Source organism: Bombus huntii, chromosome 1 (assembly GCF_024542735.1).
Source record: "Bombus huntii isolate Logan2020A chromosome 1, iyBomHunt1.1, whole genome shotgun sequence".
Taxonomy (NCBI): Eukaryota; Metazoa; Arthropoda; class Insecta; order Hymenoptera; family Apidae; genus Bombus; species Bombus huntii.
Genome location: NC_066238.1, coordinates 15,688,568 through 15,700,955, shown reverse-complemented (window position 1 = coordinate 15,700,955; position 12,388 = coordinate 15,688,568).

Genomic DNA, 12,388 nt, shown 5'->3' with positions numbered 1-12,388 from the left:
TAATACGTTATAACGATATACCATATAACGTAATACGTTATAACGTAATATCATATAACGTAATACGTCATAACGTTATACCATATAACGTAATACGTTATAACGTTATACCATATAACGTCATACGTTATAACGACATACCATATAACGTAATACGTTATAACGTAATATCATATAACGTAATACGTCATAACGTTATACCATATAACGTAATACGTTATAACGTTATACCATATAACGTCATACGTTATAACGTAATACCATATAACGTAATACGTTATAACGTTATACCATATGACGTTATACCATATAAGGTAATACGTTATAACGTTATACCATATAAGGTAATACGTTATAACGTTATACCATATAACGTAATACGTTATAACGTTATACCATGTAACGTAATACGTTATGACGTAATACCATATATCGTATACGTTATAACGTTATACCATATAACGTAATGCGTTATAACGTTATACCATATAACGTAATACGTTATGACGTAATACCATATAACGTAATACGTTATAACGACATACCATATAACGTAATACGTTATAACGTAATATCATATAACGTAATACGTCATAACGTTATACCATATAACGTCATACGTTATAACGTAATACCATATAACGTAATACGTTATGACGTAATACCATATATCGTATACGTTATAACGCTATACCATATAACGTAATACGTTATGACGTAATACCATATAACGTAATACGTTATAACGTTATACCATATGACGTTATACCATATAACGTAATACCATATAACGTTATACCATATAACGTAATACGTCATAACGTTATACCATATAACGTAATACGTTATAACGACATACCATATAACGTAATACGTTATAACGTAATATCATATAACGTAATACGTCATAACGTTATACCATATAACGTAATACGTTATAACGTTATACCATATGACGTTATACCATATAAGGTAATACGTTATAACGTTATACCATATAACGTAATACGTTATAACGTTATACCATATGACGTTATACCACATAACGTAATACGTTACAACGTTATACCATATAACGTAATACGTTATAGCGTTATACTATATGACGTTATAGCATATAACTTAATACGTTATAACGTTATACCATATAACGTAATATGTTATAACGTTATACCGTATAACGTAATACGTTATAACGTAATACGTTATAACGATATACCATATAACGTAATACGTTATAACGTAGTATCATATAACGTAATACGTCATAACGTTATACCATATAACGCAATACGTAATAACGTTATACCATATAACGTCATACGTTATAACGTAATACCATATAACGTAATACGTTATAACGTTATACCATATAACGTCATACGTTATAACGTAATACCATATAACGTAATACGTTATGACGTAATACCATATATCGTATACGTTATAACGCTATACCATATAACGTAATACGTTATGACTTAATATCATATAACGTAATACGTTATAACGTTATACCATATGACGTTATACCATATAACGTAATACGTTATAACGTTATACCATATAACGTAATACGCTATAACGTAATACCATATATCGTAATACGTTATAACGTTATACCATATGACGTTATACCATATAAGGTAATACGTTATAACGTTATACCATATAACGTAATACGTTATGACGTAATACCATATAACGTAATACGTTATAACGATATACCATATAACGTAATACGTTATAACGTAATATCATATAACGTAATACGTCATAACGTTATACCATATAACGTAATACGTTATAACGTTATACCATATAACGTCATACGTTATAACGACATACCATATAACGTAATACGTTATAACGTAATATCATATAACGTAATACGTCATAACGTTATACCATATAACGTAATACGTTATAACGTTATACCATATAACGTCATACGCTATAACGTAATACCACATAACGTAATACGTTATAACGTTATACCATATGACGTTATACCATATAACGTAATGCGTTATAACGTTATACCATATAACGTAATACGTTATGACGTAATACCATATAACGTAATACGTTATGACGTAATACCATATAACGTAATACGTTATAACGTTATACCATATAAGGTAATACGTTATAACGTTATACCATATAACGTAATACGTTATAACGTTATACCATAAAACGTCATACGTTATAACGTTATACCATACAACGTATTACGTTATGACGTAATACCATATAACGTAATACGTTATAACGCTATACCATATAACGTAATACGTTATGACGTAATACGTTATGACGTAATACCATATAACGTAATACGTTATAACGTTATACCATATGACGTTATACCATATAACGTAATACGTTATAACGTTATGCCATATAACGTAATACGCTATAACGTAATACCATATAACGTAATACGTTATAACGCTATACCATATAACGTAATACGTTATGACTTAATACCATATAACGTAATACGTTATAACGTTATACCATATGACGTTATACCATATAAGGTAATACGTTATAACGTTATACCATATAACGTAATACGTTATAACGTTATACCATATAACGTAATACGTTATAACGTTATACCATGTAACGTAATACGTTATGACGTAATACCATATATCGTATACGTTATAACGTTATACCATATAACGTAATGCGTTATAACGTTATACCATATAACGTAATACGTTATAACGTAATATCATATAACGTAATACGTCATAACGTTATACCATATAACGTAATACGTTATAACGTTATACCATATAACGTCATACGTTATAACGACATACCATATAACGTAATACGTTATAACGTAATATCATATAACGTAATACGTCATAACGTTATAGAATATAACGTAATACGTTATAACGTTATACCATATAATGTCATACGTTATAACGTAATACCATATAACGTAATACGTTATAACGTTATACCATATAACGTCATACGTTATAACGTAATACCATATAACGTAATACGTTATGACGTAATACCATATATCGTATACGTTATAACGCTATACCATATAACGTAATACGTTATGACGTAATACCATATAACGTAATACGTTATAACGTTATACCATATGACGTTATACCATATAACGTAATACGTTATAACGTTATACCATATAACGTAATACGCTATAACGTAATACCATATAACGTAATAGGTTATAACGCTATACCATATAACGTAATACGCTATGACGTAATACCATATAACGTAATACGTTATAACGTTATACCATATGACGTTATACCATATAAGGTAATACGTTATAACGTTATACCATATAACGTAATACGTTATGACGTAATACCATATAACGTAATACGTTATAACGATATACCATATAACGTAATACGTTATAACGTAATATCATATAACGTAATACGTCATAACGTTATACCATATAGCGTAATACGTTATAACGTTATACCATATAACGTCATACGTTATAAGGACATACCATATAACGTAATACGTTATAACGTAATATCATATAACGTAATACGTCATAACGTTATACCATATAACGTAATACGTTATAACGTTGTACCATATAACGTCATACGTTATAACGTAATACCATATAACGTAATACGTTATAACGTTATACCATATGACGTTAATCCATATAACGTAATGCGTTATAACGTTATACCATATAACGTAATACGTTATGACGTAATACCATATAACGTAATACGTTATGACGTAATACCATATAACGTAATACGTTATAACGTTATACCATATAAGGTAATACGTTATAACGTTATACCATATAACGTAATACGTTATAACGTTATACCATATGACGTTATACCATATAAGGTAATACGTTATAACGTTATACCATATAACGTAATACGTTATAACGTTATACCATATAACGTAATACATTATGACGTTATACCATATAACGTCATACGTTATAATGTAATACCATATAACGTAATACGTTATAACGTTATACCATATGACGTTATACCATATAACGTAATGCGTTATAACGTTATACCATATAACGTAATACGTTATGACGTAATACCATATAACGTAATACGTTATAACGTAATACCATATAACGTAATACGTTATAACGTTATACCATATGACGTTATACCATATAAGGTAATACGTTATAACGTTATACCATATAAGGTAATACGTTATAACGTTATACCATATAACGTAATACGTTATAACGTTATACCATGTAACGTAATACGTTATGACGTAATACCATATATCGTATACGTTATAACGTTATACCATATAACGTAATGCGTTATAACGTTATACCATATAACGTAATACGTTATGACGTAATACCATATAACGTAATACGTCATAACGTTATACCATATAACGTAATACGTTATAACGTTATACCATATAACGTCATACGTTATAACGACATACCATATAACGTAATACGTTATAACGTAATATCATATAACGTAATACGTCATAACGTTATAGAATATAACGTAATACGTTATAACGTTATACCATATAATGTCATACGTTATAACGTAATACCATATAACGTAATACGTTATAACGTTATACCATATAACGTCATACGTTATAACGTAATACCATATAACGTAATACGTTATGACGTAATACCATATATCGTATACGTTATAACGCTATACCATATAACGTAATACGTTATGACGTAATACCATATAACGTAATACGTTATAACGTTATACCATATAACGTAATACGTTATAACGTTATACCATATAACGTCATACGTTATAACGACATACCATATAACGTAATACGTTATAACGTAATATCATATAACGTAATACGTCATAACGTTATACCATATAACGTAATACGTTATAACGTTATACCATATAACGTCATACGTTATAACGTAATACCATATAACGTAATACGTTATAACGTTATACCATATGACGTTATACCATATAAGGTAATACGTTATAACGTTATACCATATAAGGTAATACGTTATAACGTTATACCATATAACGTAATACGTTATAACGTTATACCATGTAACGTAATACGTTATGACGTAATACCATATATCGTATACGTTATAACGTTATACCATATAACGTAATGCGTTATAACGTTATACCATATAACGTAATACGTTATGACGTAATACCATATAACGTAATACGTTATAACGCTATACCATATAACGTAATACGTTATGACGTAATACCATATAACGTAATACGTTATAACGTTATACCATATGACGTTATACCATATAAGGTAATACGTTATAACGTTATACCATATAACGTAATACGTTATAACGTTATACCATATAACGTAATACGTTATGACGTAATACCATATATCGTATACGATATAACGTTATACCATATAACGTAATACGTTATGACGTAATACCATATAACGTAATACGTTATAACGATATACCATATAACGTCATACGTTATAACGACATACCATATAACGTAATACGTTATGACGTAATACCATATAACGTAATACGTTATAACGTTATACCATATGACGTTATACCATATAACGTAATACGTTATAACGTTATACCATATAACGTAATACGTTATGACGTAATACCATATAACGTAATACGTTATAACGACATACCATATAACGTAATATGTTATAACGTAATATCATATAACGTAATACGTCATAACGTTATACCATATAACGTAATACGTTATAACGTTATACCATATAACGTCATACGTTATAACGTAATACCATATAACGTAATACGTTATAACGTTATACCATATGACGTTATACCATATAACGCAATGCGTTATAACGTTATACCATATAACGTAATACGTTATGACGTAATACCATATAACGTAATACGTTATAACGATATACCATATAACGTAATACGTTATAACGTAATATCATATAACGTAATACGTCATAACGTTATACCATATAACGTAATACGTTATAACGTTATACCATATAACGTCATACGTTATAACGTAATACCATATAACGTAATACGTTATAACGTTATACCATATAACGTCATACGTTATAACGTAATACCATATAACGTAATACGTTATAACGTTATACCATATGACGTTATACCATATAACGTAATGCGTTATAACGTTATACCATATAACGTAATACGTTATGACGTAATACCATATAACGTAATACGTTATAACGATATACCATATAACGTAATACGTTATAACGTAATATCATATAACGTAATACGTCATAACGTTATACCATATAACGTAATACGTTATAACGTTATACCATATAACGTCATACGTTATAACGACATACCATATAACGTAATACGTTATAACGTAATATCATATAACGTAATACGTCATAACGTTATACCATATAACGTAATACGTTATAACGTTATACCATATAACGTCATACGTTATAACGTAATACCATATAACGTAATACGTTATAACGTTATACCATATGACGTTATACCATATAAGGTAATACGTTATAACGTTATACCATATAAGGTAATACGTTATAACGTTATACCATATAACGTAATACGTTATAACGTTATACCATGTAACGTAATACGTTATGACGTAATACCATATATCGTATACGTTATAACGTTATACCATATAACGTAATGCGTTATAACGTTATACCATATAACGTAATACGTTATGACGTAATACCATATAACGTAATACGTTATAACGACATACCATATAACGTAATACGTTATAACGTAATATCATATAACGTAATACGTCATAACGTTATACCATATAACGTCATACGTTATAACGTAATACCATATAACGTAATACGTTATGACGTAATACCATATATCGTATACGTTATAACGCTATACCATATAACGTAATACGTTATGACGTAATACCATATAACGTAATACGTTATAACGTTATACCATATGACGTTATACCATATAACGTAATACCATATAACGTTATACCATATAACGTAATACGTCATAACGTTATACCATATAACGTAATACGTTATAACGACATACCATATAACGTAATACGTTATAACGTAATATCATATAACGTAATACGTCATAACGTTATACCATATAACGTAATACGTTATAACGTTATACCATATGACGTTATACCATATAAGGTAATACGTTATAACGTTATACCATATAACGTAATACGTTATAACGTTATACCATATGACGTTATACCACATAACGTAATACGTTACAACGTTATACCATATAACGTAATACGTTATAGCGTTATACTATATGACGTTATAGCATATAACTTAATACGTTATAACGTTATACCATATAACGTAATATGTTATAACGTTATACCGTATAACGTAATACGTTATAACGTAATACGTTATAACGATATACCATATAACGTAATACGTTATAACGTAGTATCATATAACGTAATACGTCATAACGTTATACCATATAACGCAATACGTAATAACGTTATACCATATAACGTCATACGTTATAACGTAATACCATATAACGTAATACGTTATAACGTTATACCATATAACGTCATACGTTATAACGTAATACCATATAACGTAATACGTTATGACGTAATACCATATATCGTATACGTTATAACGCTATACCATATAACGTAATACGTTATGACTTAATATCATATAACGTAATACGTTATAACGTTATACCATATGACGTTATACCATATAACGTAATACGTTATAACGTTATACCATATAACGTAATACGCTATAACGTAATACCATATATCGTAATACGTTATAACGTTATACCATATGACGTTATACCATATAAGGTAATACGTTATAACGTTATACCATATAACGTAATACGTTATGACGTAATACCATATAACGTAATACGTTATAACGATATACCATATAACGTAATACGTTATAACGTAATATCATATAACGTAATACGTCATAACGTTATACCATATAACGTAATACGTTATAACGTTATACCATATAACGTCATACGTTATAACGACATACCATATAACGTAATACGTTATAACGTAATATCATATAACGTAATACGTCATAACGTTATACCATATAACGTAATACGTTATAACGTTATACCATATAACGTCATACGCTATAACGTAATACCACATAACGTAATACGTTATAACGTTATACCATATGACGTTATACCATATAACGTAATGCGTTATAACGTTATACCATATAACGTAATACGTTATGACGTAATACCATATAACGTAATACGTTATGACGTAATACCATATAACGTAATACGTTATAACGTTATACCATATAAGGTAATACGTTATAACGTTATACCATATAACGTAATACGTTATAACGTTATACCATAAAACGTCATACGTTATAACGTTATACCATACAACGTATTACGTTATGACGTAATACCATATAACGTAATACGTTATAACGCTATACCATATAACGTAATACGTTATGACGTAATACGTTATGACGTAATACCATATAACGTAATACGTTATAACGTTATACCATATGACGTTATACCATATAACGTAATACGTTATAACGTTATGCCATATAACGTAATACGCTATAACGTAATACCATATAACGTAATACGTTATAACGCTATACCATATAACGTAATACGTTATGACTTAATACCATATAACGTAATACGTTATAACGTTATACCATATGACGTTATACCATATAAGGTAATACGTTATAACGTTATACCATATAACGTAATACGTTATAACGTTATACCATATAACGTAATACGTTATGACGTAATACCATATATCGTATACGTTATAACGTTATACCATATAACGTAATACGTTATGACGTAATACCATATAACGTAATACGTTATAACGATATACCATATAACGTAATACGTTATAACGTAATATCATATAACGTAATACGTCATAACGTTATACCATATAACGTAATACGTTATAACGTTATACCATATAACGTCATACGTTATAACGACATACCATATAACGTAATACGTTATAACGTAATATCATATAACGTAATACGTCATAACGTTATAGAATATAACGTAATACGTTATAACGTTATACCATATAATGTCATACGTTATAACGTAATACCATATAACGTAATACGTTATAACGTTATACCATATAACGTCATACGTTATAACGTAATACCATATAACGTAATACGTTATGACGTAATACCATATATCGTATACGTTATAACGCTATACCATATAACGTAATACGTTATGACGTAATACCATATAACGTAATACGTTATAACGTTATACCATATGACGTTATACCATATAACGTAATACGTTATAACGTTATACCATATAACGTAATACGCTATAACGTAATACCATATAACGTAATAGGTTATAACGCTATACCATATAACGTAATACGCTATGACGTAATACCATATAACGTAATACGTTATAACGTTATACCATATGACGTTATACCATATAAGGTAATACGTTATAACGTTATACCATATAACGTAATACGTTATGACGTAATACCATATAACGTAATACGTTATAACGATATACCATATAACGTAATACGTTATAACGTAATATCATATAACGTAATACGTCATAACGTTATACCATATAGCGTAATACGTTATAACGTTATACCATATAACGTCATACGTTATAAGGACATACCATATAACGTAATACGTTATAACGTAATATCATATAACGTAATACGTCATAACGTTATACCATATAACGTAATACGTTATAACGTTGTACCATATAACGTCATACGTTATAACGTAATACCATATAACGTAATACGTTATAACGTTATACCATATGACGTTAATCCATATAACGTAATGCGTTATAACGTTATACCATATAACGTAATACGTTATGACGTAATACCATATAACGTAATACGTTATGACGTAATACCATATAACGTAATACGTTATAACGTTATACCATATAAGGTAATACGTTATAACGTTATACCATATAACGTAATACGTTATAACGTTATACCATATGACGTTATACCATATAAGGTAATACGTTATAACGTTATACCATATAACGTAATACGTTATAACGTTATACCATATAACGTAATACATTATGACGTTATACCATATAACGTCATACGTTATAATGTAATACCATATAACGTAATACGTTATAACGTTATACCATATGACGTTATACCATATAACGTAATGCGTTATAACGTTATACCATATAACGTAATACGTTATGACGTAATACCATATAACGTAATACGTTATAACGATATACCATATAACTTAATACGTTATAACGTAATATCATATAACGTAATACGTCATAACGTTATAGAATATAACGTAATACGTTATAACGTTATACCATATAACGTCATACGTTATAACGACATACCATATAACGTAATACGTTATAACGTAATATCATATAACGTAATACGTCATAACGTTATACCATATAACGTAATACGTTATAACGTTATACCATATAACGTCATACGTTATAACGTAATACCATATAACGTAATACGTTATAACGTTATACCATATGACGTTATACCATATAAGGTAATACGTTATAACGTTATACCATATAAGGTAATACGTTATAACGTTATACCATATAACGTAATACGTTATAACGTTATACCATATGACGTTATACCATATAACGTAATGCGTTATAACGTTATACCATATAACGTAATACGTTATGACGTAATACCATATAACGTAATACGTTATAACGATATACCATATAACGTAATACGTTATAACGTAATATCATATAACGTAATACGTCATAACGTTATACCATATAACGTAATACGTTATAACGTTATACCATATAACGTCATACGTTATAACGTAATACCATATAACGTAATACGTTATAACGTTATACCATATAACGTCATACGTTATAACGTAATACCATATAACGTAATACGTTATAACGTTATACCATATGACGTTATACCATATAACGTAATGCGTTATAACGTTATACCATATAACGTAATACGTTATGACGTAATACCATATAACGTAATACGTTATAACGATATACCATATAACGTAATACGTTATAACGTAATATCATATAACGTAATACGTCATAACGTTATACCATATAACGTAATACGTTATAACGTTATACCATATAACGTCATACGTTATAACGACATACCATATAACGTAATACGTTATAACGTAATATCATATAACGTAATACGTCATAACGTTATACCATATAACGTAATACGTTATAACGTTATACCATATAACGTCATACGTTATAACGTAATACCATATAACGTAATACGTTATAACGTTATACCATATGACGTTATACCATATAAGGTAATACGTTATAACGTTATACCATATAAGGTAATACGTTATAACGTTATACCATATAACGTAATACGTTATAACGTTATACCATGTAACGTAATACGTTATGACGTAATACCATATATCGTATACGTTATAACGTTATACCATATAACGTAATGCGTTATAACGTTATACCATATAACGTAATACGTTATGACGTAATACCATATAACGTAATACGTTATAACGACATACCATATAACGTAATACGTTATAACGTAATATCATATAACGTAATACATCATAACGTTATACCATATAACGTCATACGTTATAACGTAATACCACATAACGTAATACGTTATGACGTAATACCATATATCGTATACGTTATAACGCTATACCATATAACGTAATACGTTATGACGTAATACCATATAACGTAATACGTTATAACGTTATACCATATGACGTTATACCATATAACGTAATACCATATAACGTTATACCATATAACGTAATACGTCATAACGTTATACCATATAACGTAATACGTTATAACGACATACCATATAACGTAATACGTTATAACGTAATATCATATAACGTAATACGTCATAACGTTATACCATATAACGTAATACGTTATAACGTTATACCATATGACGTTATACCATATAAGGTAATACGTTATAACGTTATACCATATAACGTAATACGTTATAACGTTATACCATATGACGTTATACCACATAACGTAATACGTTACAACGTTATACCATATAACGTAATACGTTATAGCGTTATACTATATGACGTTATAGCATATAACTTAATACGTTATAACGTTATACCATATAACGTAATATGTTATAACGTTATACCGTATAACGTAATACGTTATAACGTAATACGTTATAACGATATACCATATAAC